We start from the raw sequence: 23,115 nt of genomic DNA, 5'->3' as shown, positions 1-23,115 counted from the left end.
TGATTCTGTTATGAGAATGAGAGGCTGAACTGTTGCAAGAAAATTTTATTTATTATACAAAGTTTTCATTAATCTGTGAGTAAGTATTCAATGAAATGGAAGTCTAGTTTTCATTATTTGCACAATAATTTCATTAAGGCCATTTTATTATACTTAGGGTGGCTCTGATTTTATTGAACTATTGGTTCCTTCTCAATAATAACTTTTTTCAAATACAAAGTTAAACAAATATTAAAACCTTGATTTAGCAGACCAGTGCACAGCAGGAGACTTTAAGACTTAATGTCCATGATTAGACAATAGAAACCTGACAAGAAAGCTGAACAAATAGTAAGAATATAATGTACTAAATATTTAAATATATGTAAATAAATATAATGCACTAAAGTGCACTATTTATCTTGTTTGATTTGGAAGGATGGTGAGCTGGACTGTATGAAACGAGATTGCCTTTGTCATAGATAGACATTCTTTAGGTTTTATGAAATGGAATATGAAGAAAAGAGAGAGGGATTCAGAAACATACTGCTGCTATAAATACAGATAGTTCTTTCTAAGCCTGATCACTTTTTTGGTGAGACTTTGATGCCACAAAAGATCTTTTTACTAAAGTCGTCTAGCAGGACTGACTGCTTCTATGTCAACTGCTACAATTGATTCTGTGTACTCCCCTTTTTTCTCCAGCATAGCTCCTTTTGGAAATAATCTATCCATCACTCTCAGTAGGAGACCTTCCCCTCTATCCCTTTTTCCCTTTTATGGGGCTGAAACCTGAAGTCTGATTTAATTTCTTCAACTAGAAATTTGTCAAGAATGCTGAAGCTAAGAACATTCCAGCCTAGGCAGAACATGCCTTACCTAGTACAGGAGCTAGGAGAGTTGAAAAGCAAAATTAGTAGTTTTTATACATTACGGGTGTCCATGGAAGCAATGACAAAATACTGCTTTTTCCTAATGTTTAGAATGCTATTCCCCAAAAAATATCTTCCCATTATTGGGAGGGCTTAGAGATAGCTGATAGTTTCTACCTTATTTCTCTTTTGTATAAAATTGCTATCTGAATCCTGAGTTTTTTACAGGTTGTAGGCCTGAGAATAAAAATAAGACAGCAGGAGATAAGGCATATATAAGTGACTGTGTGCATCCATGGGCTCTAATACTTCGGATAACATCATATTAAATCAAACATTAGAAAAAGGTCATCTTAAACAACACAAAAGAGTTTAAATTCAGTAGTGCTATTTTGAACAGACAATAAGGAGTCCTGGGTAAGACTCCATAGGCATGCACTCATGTCCACTGAACATAGTGCTGTACTCTGTCAAATGTACATGAGCCAGATGACAATTAACTAATATAGTTGATAAAGCATAGTGTTATGCATGCAGCCACAGAATGAGTATCAGTGTAATAGTGTAATAGTAGCAGTGGCCTAGTTAATATTATTTCTTGGGTAGGTTAATTAGCTTGGGTGTGGAAGTAGGTTTGACAGAGGTATGTGGCTGTGATTCTGGAGTTAGTTCATTTGCTGCCTGCTACTTCCTGTCTTATGCTCCACTGAATGACGTAAGCATACCCTGTACTACTTCTGGTGTGATACAAGATACGCACATGGCAGCTATGTTGTAATAATGATCTTTGGAAAAGGGTCCCTCCCTGATACCCTCTATTTAGTTGCATGTTAGGTATATCTTTTCTGTGAAGAAAGGATCATGGCTTTCTGGAGACATTTCTCTTCATGTTTATAGGCACCTTTGGTGTTCTTTGAAGATCTTTATTACTGAGGAGTCTTAATCCCTAGGTGGTGTTTTTTTTCCCCTCTCTGTAATTCTGGAAGAATTTCTAAACGTTTTTCTACGTTTAACTGAGTGTGGATGCTGTTTTGACATTTACTTTGACATCTACTTACAAATCTTGCATACTAAAGTCTGTAGGTGAGGCAGGACTAGGCTGTCCTATTTAAAACAAATTAATTAAATTATATGTTGAGATAGATACACAGATTCTACTAAACTGTGAAGGATATATGATCCATCACTAAGGAAAATAGTCTAGAAACTACCATTTTAACAAGAAATCAGTATTTAACTAAACTGACATGAGCCTAGAATAAAAAGAAGAGACCTGGCTAAACAGCTTGATACAGGTATGAAGTGATGCAGTTTGAAATAAAAAGAGAGGGTTGCTACATTTGGACAAGTGAATGGATGTGTCCACAGTGTGCATGATAAGACAGACCCTTAAATAACTACAACCTGAGCTGAATACATTGGACACATCAAAGTGTGGCACTGTACATCTACCAAATGGAGTCTGAAAGTATCTCAGCAGGGTGTTTTATCTTCACAGAATCATAAAATAAGTTAGGTCTGATGTGATATAGAATAATTTAGTTTGGAGTGGGGAACCCTCACTCAGGGCAGGACCAGCTTCAAAGCTGAATCTAACTTTGAAGTTACATCAAGTTGTCCATAGCTTTGGGTGAATTTTATTTAGAATGGTGTCAACCTAGGGACTTAATCCCTGCAATGTGGATGTACCCTCAGTGTCATTGTCTCTGACCTAGACATATTAGCAGGCTGTCTTGTTCTCTGCCTCTTTCATAATTATATGCTGTCTTTCCTCCCAGGCTTTACTCTATTTGGGTGAGAGTGAAGAGAGTCCAGCTCCTGTTCCTGTGATTTGATAAACAATACGGGACTTTTTTAATATATATGTGTATTATTTTTCTCTCTCATACAACAACCCTTACTAGAAAACTATTTTCTTTACTTTCAATGTCTTCTTCTTCCACAAATTCCTCACTGAAAAATTCTGGTAACAATAGGATTTAGATTTCTTTTCTGGCCTGAAAGGGCCTCTAAGTTATGGTACTCACAGCATAATGTACTTCTGGAGTAAAGTGACCATATTCTTTGATGTACGTTAACAAAGGCAGCTATGTGAGTTTAAATAAACTGCCATAACTCTCTGAATTTTCTACCTATATTGTAGATAGCCAAAAGACAAAACCAAACACCTTGCCGCACACTGGTGAGCAGGTAAACAGCTGGGCACAGGGACACATTGTGAAGGCTGACTCCACAATATACTAGTACCCGTTGTCTGAGCAATGAGAGGAACTTAACTATGCCAGAAAAAAAGGGATGGCATAACTCCATCTCCTTGGAAATGCAACTGAACTGTAATGAATCCTTTGTCTGCCTCAAAAAGTAAAAGGGAAAAAAAAAAGGAAAAGGAAAAGAAAAAGCAAAAGCAAGAAAAAGAGAAAGAAGCCATCCAACATCACAGTTCTGTCAAAGAACTCGGGATATTGACAACTCGCTGTATTGCTTCCATCAGACAAAACCATTAATATTAGCATCTTGGGGGGCAGTGGGAGGGTGAGCATTATACCAGGAAAAAGGGTATAAACTAGGAAATGTGTGCATAATAATTTTAATTGTATTATTTTGATTGAGACTTTTTCTGTATAGTAGTATTTCCTTTATTTTCCTTTTTTTTCCTTTTTCCATAATAAAGTTGGACTAGAAGCACTTCTTTAATTAGACTAGTAAGATTTCAATTAGAATAAAAATAAATTTTTGGCTTTACACATGAAGTGTATTTCCTTTTTGCCCATAATAAGATTTTGAGCGTAACATATTCAGTAATGGATGTTATTCTGCACAGTATACTAAGCTGAAGAAGATGAGACACATGGCAGGGTAGAGTAGGTAGAGAGACTTTTACAGTGCAGAAAACAGTATGGATCTTTTAAGAAACAGGGCCCTTATGAAGATGAACTGGAATAAAATAACACTTTCATCATTTTCACCAGTTTTAAATAGATATCTCTCCTTTAAGTGCTAATGCAAGATACCTTTTGGCTCCCATTTGAATTGTTGGCGAAGAAGGTGGTGTCATGTTTTTCCTCCCTACATGTCAGTCTGGTCCTAGCTAAAAAGAACAGAAGGGTCTTTTGGAAAGGATTCTTAAATAAGCATATTGAAACATATATGTTTGCCAAGAATTAGAAGTGGTTAGAGGGAACAAATGAGACAAAGGAAGAAGTCACTAACTCATTTATAATAGTTGCACTTTACACTTGTGTGCTGATTACACAGCAATAGAACATATTTAGAGACAAATATGAATGTGCTGTTGTGTCTGGGATGATGAAAACTGTGAGGGTTATACTTTACTTATAAATGACAGCTGAAACAAGCAGATGAGAGAAGGTCAGCAACTTACATTTTTAAGGAATTCTTCATACTTTTTGTGGCACACTTTGACCATGGGAAAGAAGGATAGATCTCTTTCTTCCCTCTTCAGCCAGGTTTTTTTTGGGGGGTGCAGGGTGAGTGGGCACTGTTAAGATTTAAGCTCTTTCTCTGGTTAACTGAGCCTGACCATAGTAAGAAAAAGTTGATTAATGGCTACTGTGGACTGTTCAGTGCATCTGAGTTGTTGGCTCTTTTCAAGTCATTTTTCTTTATTTTTCCATTGCTAATGGGTGAGGTAGGGGCAAATACCTGACATATGTGTCTCTTCCTAATTGAGCTCAATGATGTATTTCTTCCAGGCAAGAACTCATCCTCCAGTTTATGATATCTAAAGCTGTCCCTAAGGTTATTGACATCTTGTACGTGCAGTAGCTGGAGTTCAAAGTCACCTACATGGAGTTCAAAGTGGGTCAGAATGTGATGAAATGATGTACAGGCAGGTTGTCTTTTTTTTTGTTGTTGTTGTGCTGGTTTGGATTTCTCTATTCTGTGTGGAGGTGGGAAAGTGAAAGTGGCTCTTTGGAGATCAGAAATTTTGTCATTTTACTTTGTTGCCCACACATGAAATGTAATACAATGGAGTAGAAAAGCAGAAGGAACAAAGAAGCAGTTAAACAACAAAGGAGTGGGAAGAAGAGGAAAAAACATGTAATGGGGAGTGGGGGAGAGAAATCAGAAGGAGAAAATTATGTGTCTTGGGGTATTTTCACAGCTAAAATAATCTTTTAGATAAAGTTGTGTGTGAAGTGGTATTTAAAGTAATAAGAAATTGTGTGGAACAATTGATGAAAGAATGAGTGAAAAGTTCCATATATCTGGTAGTTTAGCTAGGGATGCTGGGGAAAAAGGAAATGAGAAAGGTAGGAAATATGACCTTGTATATCAAAGAGTAGCTGTGAATGCTGAAACACATTCTACTGCAAAATGAAACCAAATAACTTGTTCTCTCCTTTGCTGCCACACTCAGGTGCTAATTTTCATTTCAGTGTGAATTTTTCTCTGAGACCTGCAACTGTGCTTCCACGCATGCTCAGAACTCAGGTGCAGCCTAAGAGTCGTGCAGCTCCTGGTTAAGCTCTTCTGGAGCTCAGAAAAAGGCAGAACAGTGTGTGTCTCCTAAAGGTCACATTCCACAGATACAATCAGAGTATGCTGAGCACAGGGTGTCAAGATGAGATCTCAAACAATATGGAGTTAATTTTCAAAACAGTGGTGATGGCTACAGCATCACAGAATAAAAAGTGAAAGAGCTAAATTTAGAGAATCAGTCTGAAGATTCAAGTCCGTATCTTTCCTATCTTGAGAGTGCCTGAGGCTACATTTACATTATCAAGTAGTGCAGTAGAATTAAACAGATGGCGCTGATGATGTGCATTCAGGAAATCCATGCTTAGGAGTGGTGCTCTGTGATATAGTACTAAGGACTGAATGTCAGCTAGCAGCTGGGGTGTGTTAGGTGAGCTCCAAGAACCTGTCTTTAGTTTTATCTAAAAGGAATCAACTTTTATCTAAAAGGAATCAACTTTTATCTAAAAGGAATGCAGTTTGTGCCCTCTGAGACTATTCCACAATGTGAACCAAAGTGCAGTAGGTAAAGAAGCTCATCTTTGCTTCAAAAATGCAAGAGCTGAACTAAAATTCTGATGTAGATGCAACTTTACTCTCCAGGCTGCAAGTTTCTATCCATCTCTTCTTGCCTCTTTGCATAGGATGGTATTTGTAGTATGCAGTGACTATATGATATGTAGTAATCATTTGTAATGATCAGTCTTTCATTCTTAGCACAAATTCTAGAATTTAGGTCCCAAATACACTTTCAGTCCTGCTTTGAGTACCTACATTCCAGTGAAGGATCAGAGGGAGATCAGATTTTACAGATGTGCTTAGCATTCTGTGAGTGAGCTATGAGAAACTTCCCATTCAGCCCACCAAATTCTTCAATTTTTTTATAGTACTTTACCTTCCACAACAAATGTTTTAAAGGAACCTAGAAAACCAATACTGCATTTTTATTTCAAGATCTGCTACAGAAAATATATTACATCACCTAACTTGAAGACCCTTAAAGCCTTTTCCTGGATCACAACCTCAGCTGAAAAGAAGTCATGCATCTCATATTTACTGGTAAAATGGTGAAAAATAAGAAATGTCCCTCAATTCTGACAGTAAGTGTTTGCAGTAGACAACTATGTAACTTCTAGATGTGTTTTCAGTATTTTATTTTATGGAACAGCACAATCATTCCATTGAGCATGGTCACATATATTGAAATAAACATAAAAACTCACCAATTTCAGTGGATTTACATTCAGAACTGATGTTACCGAATGCTATTATTTCTACATTGGAAAAAAAAATGCCTAGAGATTAAGACTTTGTTCTGGTAAGGGCTTTGTACCTAAGAGCCTACAGTCTAAATAGGAATGACAAAGAATAGAAGGTACAGAGAGTTAAGAAAGCTTTGTAAAATAATGTAGCAAGTTAATGGCAAAGCAAGAAATAGAAAACATAGATTCTGAGTCTTAAAGCCTTTATCCTATTCACCATAGAAATGACATCAGTGAATAGCTTGTAGCAAAGAATGGAGGAGGATGAACAAAGCAGTGTAGATTAAGAGATGACTTCCTATGGCTGAAGGATGTTCTCTTGAATAGGCTGATTTAATGAACCACTAGTACCAATGAATTTATGAAATCTGTGACTAGATTAAGCTGCTCTGGATTAAGACTATAAACTATAAGAAACAGAGTGACAATCTAAATGCCATGACAATTCTAACAGTCATGCTGCAGTATGTCAGTCACATTACTTAGAAAGAAGCTAAAGGGGAAAAAAAGATATTTAAAGGAAAATAATTAATCTCAAACAAATTATGAGCTCAAAGACTGCTGAGCACACACACACACACAACACCAAAAATACAGAACATTGGGGCTTGCTATTGAATCACCGTATTTGAAAAGCTGTGCTTCGGTTCAGATACTTTGTATAGCTAGTTAATCACATTAATCATTCTCTGACTTTCAAAGTGATGCAGCTGCCAACCTGTAAAATAACTCTGACCCCAGACATTCAGATACTCCTATGCAAATATTCCTAACCCTGGAGACATGCAATAAAAATGCAATGTCTTCTCTAATTACAACAGAAAGGTCAAACTCACATCTGTTTACTTTCACAGTTTGCCAGACCTGATAAGCAGAATTAGATCTAGCAGTTTCTCTGCTGAAGTGTTTTCCTTGACAATAATGGCAGTCGAGAGGCACTGCCTTTGTCTGGTTTTAACTATGTTTAGCCAGCATAACCTTCCTTTATGCATTTATCTCCTCATTTTCTTAGCATTGGACTTAAACTTCTCACTCTGTATCTCTGTGCTCAGTTCTTGCAGACATGTAAGATTGTGACTCAGTAGTTAGCACAGTTAGCCGTGGCAGTTGCAGCATAGTTTTGTTAAGACCTGAGAACACAACTGGCAGAAAAAAATAACAGGATCTAATAACAAGCCGAGGGATGGATGTCACAGCTACAGTTCTCTGATTGTCCTGGATATTTTTAACTTGGACACTATCTGAGGAGGGACTGACAGATAGATAGATAGGAAATGGTGTTCTGTTCTGGGAAAAAAATAATGCTGCCCCCGCCCTCCAGATCCTACCATATTTTGCTCACAAAATCTAAATGCTTTGCCATATAACATTTTATAAATATTTGGAAAAACAGCTCTCAACTGCTTAGCTTCCTTCTAAGATAAGATTAACGATACACAGTCTGAAAATATTCTGAATGTGGTTTGTTTATTTATATTTTCTATGTTTTTCCTGGGGTACCCATAAAGTCCACTAGAGTGATCCCTTCTTTCAGGAATTCTAATGAAACTGTTAGTACACTGGAAACATATCTGCCTAGAAAACTGGGGCACGTGCAGATTTGTGACAGTTCCTCAAATAAGGAAAACTGAAAATCAGCTTCAGAAGGACTATTTTTTTATTTTCCTACAAACCATACTGTGTTTGCGTAGTAAAATATAGAAACTATAGTGTATGTTAGAATGCTAATTAGAGGCTGCTGCCAAGCAATTAAGAAATTGGTTGGCCTGGACTTGCATCTCTACTGAAAATCCTGTAGTTCCATCACAGGATACTATCTACCTTGGCTATGCCTCATTTTGGGAAGACGATTTAGAAACAGAACAGCAGAAGTATGGAATCCCCACCTGCAGCTACAGAAAAATTGTCTCTTCTATGAGAATAATTTGTTTGCATCAAACCAAGAACTAAGTGTCAGTGATGCTATTAACAGAATTACAATCCTAAACATTTTAAAGTGTTTCTGGACCAATATTATTTGACTTACGAATCATTTTACTTAAATAAAAAAAACCTTATGAAAGACACTGTGGATCACAAAAATAGAATGTTCAAGAGTCACAATGCTTGCTTATAGTCACAGGTCTATGGAGGATGTCTAGGTGTGGTCATGTTATACATGACTACCTGAAAACATTTTTAGAGAACATTTCTTAGTAATTGTGAGTAGTTAATACAGGTCTTCACAAAGTGAGACCATGCTTTTTTGTTATAATCCTCTAAATTAAGTATGATAAACTTGAAAACTGAGTAAGTGGTCACCTGATTTTTACAAAAGACATGTGAATATTCAAGATGTTGCATATGTATTGTACCAGTAGATACAATTCAAGTATTTGCCTGTATAACCGACTTACCCAGTATATTAGAAGAAAAACTTTTTCTAGAAGCTTTAGGAAACAAAATAAGATCAGTCACTGCAGCCATCTTCTCGGAAAAAAATCTATTCTTTTAAGACCATACACAATTTTCTACATGCACTAGTCACTTTATTATAGCAAATCAATAAAGTAATATTACAGAATAACACTATCATGAAATATGCTTTATTTTCAGGTGAGAAAGACAATTGTTGATAGGAGTGAACTCACATATGACAATCTCAAGACATTTCATACAGAAAAAAATATGTAAATGAACTCTGTAATCATGACAATCCCAATTTTTTTTTTTTATTATTTTCCCCACACATGACCTCACAATGGCCATAGTGAAAAAACTCAAACAAATATGGTGAGTGAGATTTCGCTCTACTTCCCTTGTTTTTCATGTTCATTCAGGAGCTAAGTTGTCAAGTGATTCCAAACAGTTAAACTTTCTTGAGACTCAAGAGATACAATGCATTTTACCTTCACAGAGTATCCTGACATTAAATATTCCAATATGGTTGAATAGCATTAACATATTGCAGATTTATAGAAATGTAATTATTTTAATTGTGTTTGCAAACTAAACTTTGTCCATGCAGTGTTTCAAAGCCATTTTCTACCATATTTTGTGAAAATGATCACTTTCTATGAACCTGAAAGGATTTTCCCCAATTACATTTTCTTGAAATAATTTGTTATGCCTCCTACAAGGAAGATCCTAACAACTGCTTTATGCCTTGTTGTGCTTTTAACAGTAAAGATTTTCAGGAAGACTTACTCCTAAAGCTCCACTTAGTACTTGCTTTTGTACTTGTTCTTGTTTTGTTCTTTTGTCTTGTGTAAAGAAAGAATACTGGAATTCAGAAATCATGGGCTACTTGTGAGGGCTAAAGAAAAACAAAATCAGGCTAAATACACTTGAAACTTCAAAAAGTGACATGATGTAAATCAGAACAATCATTAAATCTTAGTGTTCTTCATCCCATCAATTTAAGTGCAAGAAGTACACAACAACACAGAAGGATAGTGTATGTTTGACAGTGTCACAAACAGTAGAGCAGTAGAATTTCTTACAGTTGTCTTGTAGAGCAACTTAAAAGAGCATGGAGGAAAACTCAATGTACCCCAAATGTTGGATAGGTAGACATGTGCTGATTTTCCACTTCAAGTATTTCAATAGTCACTATCTTAGTCTGAGAAGTTCTTACAAACCTCAGAGTAGTACCCTAATGACAAATAAAAAAGAAATTATACTTACTCTGTCATCTAATTCATGCTTATTTTCACTGGAATCTCTTCAACAAGAAAGACTAAGGGAGAGAGATTCCCAAACACAACAAAAGCTACCTATCAGAGTACTCTTCTGAGAGGCTGTAGTAGAGAGAACACTGTTCAGACGAGCAAAATTAAATTTTCCACATTTAAAATGGACAAGTGATTTAACTACTTATAATAGAATCATAGAATAGTTTGGCTTGGAAGGGACCTTTAAAGTCCATCTAGTTCAACCCCCTTGCAATGACCAGGGACTTCTTCAACTAGATCAGGTTGCTCAGACCCCCTCAGAGCCCAGTGTTTCACCACCCTCATCGTAAAAAATTTCTTCCTTATATCCAATCTAAATCTACCCTCTTTTAGATTAAAACCATACCCCTAGTCCTGTTGCAACAGGCCCTGCTAAAAAGTCTGTCCCCATTGTTCTTATAAGACCCCTTTAAGTATTGAAAGGCCACAATAAAGTCTCCCTGGAGCCTTCTCTTCTCCATGCTGAAGAACCCCAACTCTCTCAGCCTTTCCTCATAGGAGAGGTGTTTCATCCCTCTGATCATTTTGTGGCCTTCTTCTGGTCCCACTCCAACAGGTCCATGTCTTTCCTGTGCTGAGCACTCCAGAGCTGGACGCAGTACTCTTGGTGGGGTCTCACCAGAGTGGAGTACAGGGGAAGAAACACTTCTTTCAACGTGCTGGCCACACTTCTTTTTATGCAGCCCAGGATACAGTTGGCTTTCTGGGGTGCCAGCACATATTGTCAGTTCATGTCCGTCGTGAACTTGATGATATCAGAGGAAGATACCACTTAGGAAGTAACACCTATGGACCCTTGGAGTTCCACATGCAACTAGGAAAGAAGAATAACAACAAAGTCTCCACAATAAAGCAATAAGTCTCCACAAGTCTCCACAATAACAGCAACAGTGAAATAATTATTTTTCATTGGATTGTACACTTAAGGAGAATTCTAGGTATCATTTAGTGGTCTGAACAGCAGAATAAACAAGGGTGATAAGGACTGGAAGTAAACATCTCCTCTACAAGCAGACAGTCTGTGTCCCCGATATAGATACTAACAAGCTAAATTTTTGTTCCATTTTCTAAAATGATTTAGCAGAGGATCTGGTAGAGAACACCAGGTTTTGCATGACGATTTTTTCTCTGATCCTCACATTTCTTAAAGTTTTGAGGGATGCACTGTAACTGCATGATTTATGGATATCTGTTGTAACTCACTAGAGAATATTGACAGAGTTACGCAGCTGCGTTTCAGCAGCAAAGAATGTAGAAGCTGTGCTAAAATTAGACCTTTCAGCATAATCGACAAAGTGCTTACATTTCAGATTTTAAGTCAGATGAAATAATAATAAGTATTGAACAAATGCAGCTAATCTATTTCCAAAGCATTTTAATAGATCAAAGCAATAATTAAGAGAAAAAAATCAATGCAAGCTTGTTCTCTGATGTGAACTCTGTTGGCTACAATAGGAAAAGTCTGAACATCATTTGTACATAGAGTAGCTTCTTTCAATGTGATCATTAAAAGCAACCTCTTTGGGTAATCTCTTACCCTTGCTTACTGCAACACTGCTCCGTTCTCTCCTTTTGCCTTAATTTTCTTTTGCCCCATCTCATGCAGTGTATGAACACTGTGGAGCAGGGCTTATGTGCACTTTCCAATTTGTGGTTATTTTGTTGTTGTTATGTTCCTTTTTTTTTTTTTTGCTAAAAATCATATTGTGTTTCTTAGCTAGTAATAAGAAATGAACTGAAAAGAGAAGGACTGCACAACAGGATGAATGCCAGAAGGAATCATACTTATCACTTACAAATTTTCCTAGGACTTCATAGGTGCACCTGTACTAATAATTTAAACAGGGCCAGGGCAAGACTTGAGCTATGGCATATGTTAATTCATACTATTTAACTGTTAGCATACTCTCAGGCTTGTTTTGGTCTCTGCCTACTAATATTCTCTCCTTAAATAATGCTCAGGTAAAGCTCAGGGAATGGAACAGGGCAGCATCGATTCTCAGCCAGTAAAACAGGTGTGGTCAGTCTGTCCTTTTTTGTCTGTTCATCTGGATTTGGGAGGGGCAGTGAGTTTAGCATTTGAAATAGGAATTCTGTTGTAGGACTTGCTCTCAGAACCAGAAATAAAGAAAAGTCCTGGTCTGCTTCATTTACTAAAACATAGACCAGGGGATCAGATCTTGGATATGTTCTTTCTAGCATATCAGTTCCACTGGTGAGTAGCAGGAAAAGGTAAAAAAATATATTTTCTTGACCCTATTCAAAATCTTTCTCTCCATAGATATCTAGATGAAGGCAGGAAGCAGCAGAGATATTGGTCATTAATGAGCCGCCACAAACTGATCATGGTTTGCATCAGGCTGGATACAGCATCTGGTGTGCGGCAGCCAAGCTTCAGCAAAGCCTGACGGTGAGGGCAGCAGACTGAAAATGTTGTGCAACTTATGTGGGCTAAGGAAACACACCTTTTGTGCAGAGCCAAGAATTTACTGAAAGAGGGGTGAAGTGGGGTCCTGGTCCCTGGGCGGGGTTGGGGGAGTCCCGAGGGGGCTGGGCAGGGACACTCAGTGCTGGCAGGGTCCTCAGGACCCTGACATTGCCTCAGGAAAAAGGGTCCAGGAGGATGGCAACAAGTGATCAGAATCCCTGATCCCAGATCTTGAGCAGGATAAATATGTTGTTGAAGGGAGGTGTTACATTCTCTTTACTTTTAAGTCTGCTGGGTCTATTTTTGTACGTTTTCTAATACAGTCAACTTACTTGTTCTTTATTCATTAAATTAACAATATAGTGATTGAATCTGCTATATCTAAGTTTTACTCTGTGTGTTAAATTTTATCTATGTTGAATTGTTGGGTTTTTTTTCTGTTTGTTAACCCTATATTCAGCTTGAGTTACCTACCAGGTTTTGTATCACTTTAATGACCAGCTGCTGACCACTGGTAATTATCACTGATAGCCCCAGGGCCTCCCTTATATTCCTGCACCTGCAGTTTTAAACCCTCTGCTCTCATCTTGCACTTGTACTTGTTAACAGTTATTAACTTGTTAACAACTCTCTGTTTTTCTTCAACAGCCTTTGAACTGTGGTTTTCTTCGAAACATAACTAACTTTATTAGCACAACGTAGTGACATGCACATCCTTGTCTTAGGGTCATTGACTTGTTCACTCTACAAAAATAATAATCCATTAGAAGATATGTATAGATTTCATGTCTTGATAACCACTTGTTATTAACATCTATTAGTTATAGCAGTATCACTGGTGTGTTAATCAGTGTGTGTTACAACAGGAGAATAATAAAGATTATCTTTTTTTTTTTAAATCTAAATTAAACTTTCATTTCTGAATGGGGAAAAAAGAGCAAAGTTCACTATGAGTATTGCTGACAATAATGAGTTTGACTAGGTCTATGGATGATTTTAAACAGCCCAAGCAATATTCTATCGAACACTTGAGAAATTATCTGCTATAGAAGAAGAAGTGGCCTTATTTTTATTATATCCCTCCTTGCCAGAATTTCTCCTATGTAGGCCCATAATACTTTCCAGACTGACAAGAACAAAGTATCTTAGGAAAAATGATAGTCATATTCAACAAGGGTCTTCTGCAAAATCCATTGATGTCACTAGAAAGACTGTTCTCATGCCACTGGGCATTGAATCAGTCACAGACCTCAATGTGTATATAATGTAAAGGTTGAAAGAAAGAAAATAAACAATGAACAGATAATGAAAATGCCAAGAATAAATACAGATGGCATGCAGATGACCAGGGTTCAAGCTGATATTCTAGCTTACTCTGTTTGGCTCAATAAATATTTTATTCAAATTGAAACAACTCCAGTAGAAGAGTGAGCCAGAAAAAAAGTTACCCTAGAGTGCAGCGGTTAGTGCACATAAGTGACTGGAAGATGTGAAAATTTGTCAGCCTGAATATATTTCCTTGCAGCAAGATGATGAAAACTACCCTTGTAGTTGCAGAATGAATAGGATCTTACAGCATGTAAGGAAGAATATTATGTGAAGTAACATTATTTTTTAAAAAGTCTCTCTGCTAAAATTATGAACAAAAATGAATGCTAAATTGTGCTGGAATCCCCATGCAATTCCATGCATATCACATAAAAATCAAATAATTCATCATGAATAATGTTAGTGCTGAACAAGGAACAACAAAATAATTTTAAATAATAATTAGCCTGATGCTGTAGCAAGCTGCTTTAGTGTTTTGTTAAATTGAGTAGTAAGTTTATACTCCATTTGGCAAATGCACATTACAAACTAAGAATATTACTGTGTTTCAGGATCCTGATATTAATGTAGCCTGACTTAGCCTGCACATAGCACAGCACATATAGTACTAGGCTGTGCCTCTCCTGTTATTACATTATTTTTTTTGTAACTTTTATGTAAAGGGAAAGGTAAGTTGCTTTGCCTACTGCCATCATCTGTGCAGGTAATGAGGAAGCATTACATTAAACTAATAAAACATAGTCTGAAAATTGAAAGTGAGCATTTCAGTGACAGCAGGGTACCTAACTTCAAAGCTCCTGGTTTGAATCAGTTCATTCTTCCATTGACATATGGATTAATCCAATGTGCCTGCTTGCACTGGGTAAAGCCTATTTTGTTGTAGAAGGCATCCACTTTCTGTTGAGCACAGCAAAGTAGGCAAAAATGTCCTTTAAACTAGCCTGTTCTTTTTTCTTCTACCCCTACCCCTAGAAATTCTTTGCTTTTTTTTTCCCCCTGTGCTACTGTTCTCTGTTTCTAAGCATTTATTTTTACGATCCAGAACTACTGTAAGTGGATAGTCTTTTATTCTTTATAAAATGCCTATTTTGGGGGCTGCACATCTCTGAGGGACACCATGGTTGTTGTAAAATTTACACATAATAGCTTTGAAGTTTGGAGGCAATAAGAGAGCTAGAGAGCTTCAGGTCAGAGCTCAGAGTAAATTCATTAATTCCTTTTTTAACAGAAAGCATATAAAAAATTAATGATTTGTGCCTGCTGAGCTTAGTTTGCTATATATTGCAGTAAACAATTTCTTTTTTGTCAAGGATTACTTGCAGCTTTACATTTTTAATCTGCAGACAAAGATGTGGAGAGAGGGAGAAAGAAGAATAACATTAAGGGAATAACTTATCCCACATATATTGTGCTACGTGTTGCAGTTACTGCTGTCCTAGAAAGAGATCATCCTAATATCCTAACACTTTAGTTAGTACAAATGTAGATACTGACAGATGTACACACAGATATACATATAGCTAAGGGGATGCAGAGGATGTTCACACTGAAGTCTACATAAGTGCAACGCTTTGGCATAAATTAATGCTGGACTACAGATACACAGAAAGCATCCCACATCAACATTTTGGGGGTAGGTTGGTACAATGTATTCAGCTTGTTACCCATCCTTTCATCTCCCCCAAGGCAATCGCATACACATATATTAGTACCAGCTGCTGTGGCAAGCACAGCAGCGTCTTATGGTGAGTTTAGCCAATACACCTGTATTGGGTCTACTGCTGTTTTCAGAATATAGTGCAAAGATACCCAAATGATTTGACAAGCAATCTAGCCACATTCATGAGGTGTTGCAGCCAAGCCTTATTAACTTCAGGGTGGCATTTCGCCATGTTCATTAACTGGCTTAGGTTAGTGCCAGTTTAGTGGTTTTTATGCCTCAGTTCCCTGAAGAATGTAGACATACCCTAAGGACAGATGGAAAAATATGATAACAATTATAAAGAACACCAAATGATTATTTAAACAATTAATTGGAGCTTCTCAAATGCTAAGTTAGTGCATTTTAGATCTACAGTTTCTTTCAGTTCTTTAACAATTATGAATACTTCTAGAGTGAATATAACCAATACTGTGTTATGTGCTTAATGGTACTACACAGTGGAAAATCTACTAAAATTAAAAGTTGGCTTCAAGCCATTTGACTTGCAATGAAAGGAAAAACTTTAGCAGTGCAGGTAAAAAATCCTCAAATTTCAAAAGACTGTAATATTTCTTAAAAATACTTGTATCATAAAAGCAATCTGAAACATCCAGAACGAAAGATTTCAAAACACACATAAAAAAGGAATAAAACATACTTTAAGGGGTGATATACAAAATAATATCATAAATGAAAACATTTTTAAAGTTAGGGGGAGGAATATTTTACGGATGTTATGATAGATTTTTAGGTTAGATTTTTCTGTGTGATTATTTTTACATGCACATACACTCAAATATAAGCACATCACACACTAGTAAGAATATCTGTGGAATAAGCTGAGGTTGCTGTGAAAAATCAAACAAAGAAAAGAGACAAAAATGGACTTTGCTACTTAAGTTTAAATTTCAGGAAGAAGACGAAAAGTTAACACTTCCCATTGAAAAAAATATAAACCTGATAAGGTAATTAATATTTTAAAAGGTATGGCAAGTAAATTATGAGCATTATGATTAACTGTTTAATTAGTGCTTTTTAACAGTGGTAGCATTGTAGTCTCCAGTCTTTTAGACCATAGCATCTGTAGTCTTTTAGTGCTAGTATTACATGATGTTCCATAATAGGGATGATTACAGATGGCAAGAAGTTCTCCTTGAAAGACGTAGCTGATCTTATAGGAGAAAGCTCATGGTCACTCTAGCTATTTCTGAAGACTGAGCATGAGTCCAAGTCCATAGCTGGTCCAAACCCATGTAATAGCCGTATTATCTAGGAATAAAAAATCAGACTTAGATTCCAGAGTGGGCCAAGAGAGCTACAACACAGTCCTGACTGCTCAGCAGATGACTGAATCAGGTCTTCCTTAAGAATAAATATTACACAATAAGGCACAAGCAAGCAATAAGCACTATGGCCAGATGGCAAATGTAAGGCCACTCATTTGTAGCAATAATAAGGATAACTGTTGTCTTCTGTGAGTGTCTGGAGTTGGAGAATAAGGAGACAAAAAAATTGTTTCTGAAAGAAATATGTGCATGAGAGGGAAGAAATATGGGAATTTAATCTTGCCCCTGCAAAAGCTAACAGATTAGATGTATGCACAGTGTTCCAGTTGTTTAGGATGATCTAGTTTTGTCATTTTATTCCCTGAGCCCATTTGAGGAACGTATATCTGAGACAAATTTAGTGTCAGGTATAGTATCTTTTGGCTTTTAAATAACATCTTAGTGTTTGAAGGATATATTAATAACTTTCATTGAATTCAATTAGACTGCAGATGTTCAGAATGTCTGAAAATCAGCAAGCATCTTAATACTATTAAACATGGATTTCAGTGCTTTGTGTTACATACTAGTTTCTGAAAACAGCCTTCAATAAATTAATTCAGAATGGTATAACTTGATCCTTTTCTGTAGTGTTGTGTATTTTTATGTTCCATTTACACATTACTGCTTCAAAAAGGTGCTTATAAACTAATGTGATTTTCTCTATACTAGAGCCAAAAAGAGTGCTAAAACACCAACAGGGAATGTACAGACCAGGCATTCAAGAACAGGTACACGAAAATGAAGAGATTAAAAAGATGGGTTTCTCAAATTCTTCTTTTTTTTAATATATTTTATAATATTTTCAGTTTTTGTCAGTCAATAATCACAATCCCATCTGATAAATGGTGTGGTTCAAAAACTAATTCATTTTCCCAACAGAGGAGCAAAAATGTTCTCTTGTTCAAAATGGCTTTTATTTAAGATTAAAAGAGGGAATATACAGTAGATAGAGATCCTAATGAGAAAGCAAAATGAGTTTTGATCACTTATTACATACATGTAGGGAGAAAGCAGGAGAACAAGAAGATGAAGTTTTAACAGAATTTTGTAAGACGGAGAACTGTCAAACCATAAATTGTGCCGAAATCCTTGAAGGAGAATGAATGCAGTGCCGACTGTTAAGGGATGTTAGGAGCAGTGGCCACCTCCAGTGGCTCCAGCCCAGGACCCTCTGTCCTGGCCGCTGGAGCCCAGCCTGGTGCCTGGGGACCCGGGGCCTCTGCCCAGCCTGAGGGATGCGGCTGCCGCTTTCCCGTTTGCAGTAGCGTTTGCAGGTTCAACCAGTAGCGAAGCCGCGTAGGTGTCCCAGAGACACACACACACAGAGGCCCACACAGAGGACACTGACATGGGCGGTTACACAGGCTGCCACAGACAAGATGCTGCCTTCAACACCACCTACATACAGGACTCACATAAAACACAAGCACAGACAGCCAAGTCCTCTCCTCCTCTTCAGCTGGTAGAAGTGAAGGCACACACACGTGACATTCTCTAGATTCACAACCACTAGCAATCCCCTGAGTACTGGCGTGACCCCTTCGTCTGTCCAACACCCCTGACCAGATCCTGGGCCTTCTTACTTGCTCCACAGATCTCCCACTCACTGCCTGGTCCAGGTTGGTGCTCGCTAGCAAACAAACATGCGCTCACATACTCATTTTAAAAGCACCCTGCGCTCTCAGGTCTCCCTGAATACCATCCTGGGCCTTCTCCCTGCCTGATACCTTGGCCCAGACCCAGAGTCTCCCACTCGCTGGCTGGTCCTGCCTGAAGTTTGCTAGTGAATATACATGAGCACCCCATGCACATTCGGTTTGGAGGAGATACAGACCAGGAGCTGTCTCCCTCCAGCAACCAGCCCAGAGTCCCTCGCTCACCTCACTCACACCAGTCCCTCCCAGTAGCTGTTTTTTTCAGGACACACACCATTCCCACACCAGTGGCTGGCAGCCATACGCTCCAATAGCTGGAACTGGGACGCCCACTCGCTCTAGCAGCTGACACCACAGGCCAGGGGTGCCTGCACCCCTTGTCTGACTCCAGTAGCTGCCCCCAAATCCACTCATGCTGGTCCCCCTAGTAGCTGACACCTAGTCCTTGCAGCACTGACACACAGTGTAGTGTGAGTGAGAAGACAGAGTGAGATTACACAGAGAAATAGTTAAAAAAAGGATTTAATAAGAAGATAGGACAGCCTGTAGTGATCAGGCACAGGCTCAGTCAGACAAGTGTGCTGACTGGCTCTGTTTTATACCTGACTGACCCCTTTTATACCTCTTTCTGTCTGTTCCCCCTTTGTTCTGCCCCTGCACATTCCCCCATCAGTTTGCACAGTTCCACTGACCTCCTGCAACATCCTGAACCCTCACCTTTGCATCCTAATCAGCTAAAAAATCCTGGCTTCTGTGTGATTTTTTGGTAGCCCATCAATTAGTGTGACTGACAAGGTTTGCTTCTTGTCTTTGTCTCCCTTATGCTTTCCTGCCAGGTTTGTATCTCTCTATATTTTATTTCTGGCTTCCCCCTTTTCCTTAGTAACCGGTTTAACAAAGCCCATGATCAGATAATCTTATAGAAATAAACATTACCACTTTCCACATACACTTACCAATTAATGTGATTGACCAGGTTTGGTTCTCCTTACTGCCTTCCTTATCATTTGTTGGCCAGGTTTGTGTCTCTGTATATTCTTGCTCATGGATTCCTCCTTTTCTCATTATCATCTTTTGTATTTAAAAGGTCATTGTCCAGATACCCTGAAGAAGTAGACACTGTTTCCTTCCACATACCCTTACAACTATATTTAAGAAATAAGGAAAAAGTCTGGTTTGGGAGTTTGGTCAATAACAGCATGCTAAGATACAATACAATATTTCTTAGGAAAAGATAATTAAATAAGAAGTTATAGGAAAAAGGCTATACTAGATTGGTTTTAATTATACATGGAGTGGAAAACTATAAAAAACCAGGTGGTTGTAGTGTTGATTTCTTCCACTTCCACCACTTGAGAGCTTTAACTAGTGTGGCCAACTTGCTGGCCCTTCCTCTTTTGTGGCTGCATTGAGAAAGGGATTCTACCAAAATCTGGAGCTCTTATTCCTGAGAAAAAGCAGAGGAAAGTCAAGAATCCCACATACAGAGTGAAGTGGGAAAGCCCTCCATGCTGTGGGATTTGCAGGAGAACACTCTTGTGGGAAAGACTAATGTGGAAACAGAAGTGGGACCTTGTTGTGGTTTAACCCAGGCGGGCAGCTCAGCACCACACAGCTGCTCGCTCACTCCCCCACAGCAAGGTGGAGGAAAGAATCAGAAGAGTAAAAGTGGGAAAACTCCTGCGTTGAGATAAAGACAGTTTAATAAGTAAGGCAAAAGCTGCACACACAAGCAAAGCAAAACAAAGAATTCATTCACTACTACCCATCGACAGACCTATGTTCCATCATCTCCAGGAAAGCAGGGCTTCATCACACATAACGGTTACTTGGGAAGACAAACACCATCACTCAGAATGTTTGCCCCCCTTCCACCTTCTTCCCCCAGCTTTATATGCTGAGCACGATATCATATGGTATGGAATACCCCTTTGGTTAGTTCAGGTCAGCTGTCCCAGCTCTCTTGTGCACCCCCAGCCTTCTCGCTAGTGGGGCAGCATGAGGAGGAGAAAAGGCCTTGATGCTGTGTAAGCACTACTCAGCAATAACTAAAACAATCCTCTGTTATCAACACTGTTTTCATCACAAATCCAAAACATAGCCCCATACTAGCTACTGTGAAGAAATTTAACTCTATCCCAGCCAAAACCAGTACAGACCTAAATGATAAAGTGTGGGTCCCGTGCTCTGGAGAGGTGGATGGAGGAAGAAGATGGAATTACAGGTCAGAAGCAGAGTTTGCCTGGAAGGTTATGAAAGACCAGTACATGCTAGGGGCAGGGCTTTGAGATCTAGGAGAACCCTCTGATTCCTAGATTTCTGTATTCCTAAATTTTAACCACCAGGCTTAATGGATTCAATGAGTTTCCCATTAGGAGAGGAATAATTTAAAAGCTCTGATACACAGAAATTTTGATCTTAAATACCTGACGATGCTGTGTCATATAACTCGTATGTAGTGTTGCACTATCATATTATTTTCTTAATTCATTTAAGAGTGATTATTTTGAATTTTAATTCTAGTAACAATTAGAGACTCCCACTCATGGCTGATAATTAATGATGATAGAAACTGCTTAAATACAAATTGATAGTCAGAACCTGAAACAATTAACCTCGTTACCAGGTAAGTCCAAAGAAAAATAATACTGATATAAAAAACCTTGCTAATTTTCAACTTCTTTCTTTGTCAGTTTTCTTTAAAATGTGGTTTCATTTGTTCTTACATTGCAGTTGGACTTTGTCAGAATGACACAAGTTTATTCTTCAGCTTAGAAAATGAAGCATTAAAAAAAAAAAAATCAATGTCTTGCTATTTCCATTATTGCTAAGATGGACATTTGAAAATGACATGCTTATTTCAAAATTCAGCCATTCTATTCCTGATCATTCTTGATTCTCATTGTAGTTAGCTAACGACTTTCTCTTATTTCCACTGCCAGAAAAGGAAAACTCACTGACTGCGAACAAAGCAAAATCAGGCCCACAATCCAATAAAAATGTGCAGTGGATGGTAGAAAACAAGTCTCTTTAATTCATGTTAATTGTTTTTGTGTGTTTGAAATGTACCAAATAATTCTACTGTGGATTTTCTTTATATTGTTCTTTTGCATCTGGAAAGTCAAGATGACATGAACAGAAATTTTTGCATTAAAAAATCTAGGAGACAACAGACCTACAGAATGGAATTTTCAAAAGGGTTCTGTAGTGCTAACTCTGGTCTTATTGAAGTCAAAGGAACTTCAATATTCATTATTTTATTCATATTCAATCTTGATCTCAGTGGGAAAGTACTAAAGACTTTAGAAAATCTTATGATACCTGTGCAATGATAATATAGACACAACAGTACCGCCTAGGAAATGTTATTTGTTCAGCTTAAATTATCCTAAGCCTCTAGTCTATTATCATTTAAAAGCATACCGAGGTTTTCTAAACAATTTTTTTTTCTCCACACAGCTCAGAGAATGAATAATTTTTCATTAGTTGTTGTTTGCTAATGAAAAAATCAACATGATTTTTTAATACTTAGGAACCTCATCCTGTCAGATTTTGCATAACTTGAGCATCTAAACACACCTATGACAACTGAGATTTTTAAGTGTCTTGTAAAACTGAGTCCCAAAACATCAGTCAGTTTAATAATGAAAAAGTTTCTCAAATAAAGAGGTGCCAAATAAACCCCCAAACAAATCAAGAAATCCTCTCTAACCATGTTTCCTTGCATTATTTTGCATGCATACCTCTAACTCACCTAATTTTCAGTAGACAGAATTGAACAATAACAATTGCTTAATGGTTTATACAGCCTTTAAATCTTATTACTATCGATTAAGCAACATTGTGAATTATTTTTGTTGTGTTTTATTTGCTTAATCTACCTAAAACACATCACTTAATATTCAAATACATTCAGCAGCAACAGCTTTTGATAGAAATTCAATTCAGTTTATTTATAAGCCACTACAAATGACACGTTCCTGAAAAGCCAAAGTTTGCCAACTGTTCTTGAAGCTGTCATGGAGGAGTAGGTGGCTGTTAATGGCAGATCTCTTAATACAGAACAAATAATTTTCAGTTAAATAGCATTCTCATTATAAATTTATGTCTTAAACAACTAATAAAGACGGATGTGAGAGATGGGAAACACCCAATACAAAATTGCTCATAACAGCTGTCTTTTAGTCTTAAATATTTCCCTGACTCTAGCTGCTTTGTCAATGCATTCTGTTATTTTTAATGTTTTTTAAGTTCTATGCTTTGAAAATAGTTCATTGAATGAATATGTGTTATTATCAGTATTTTATCATACTAATGGTTAGATGTTCCAGCTGAGACTAAGTCCCTGTTGTACCATAGGGCCTATTG

The sequence above is a fragment of the Mycteria americana genome, chromosome 4 (genome assembly GCF_035582795.1).
Source record: "Mycteria americana isolate JAX WOST 10 ecotype Jacksonville Zoo and Gardens chromosome 4, USCA_MyAme_1.0, whole genome shotgun sequence".
NCBI lineage: Eukaryota > Metazoa > Chordata > Aves > Ciconiiformes > Ciconiidae > Mycteria > Mycteria americana.
The sequence above is the reverse complement of the archived record's forward strand: the minus strand, read 5'-3'. Positions refer to the sequence as shown.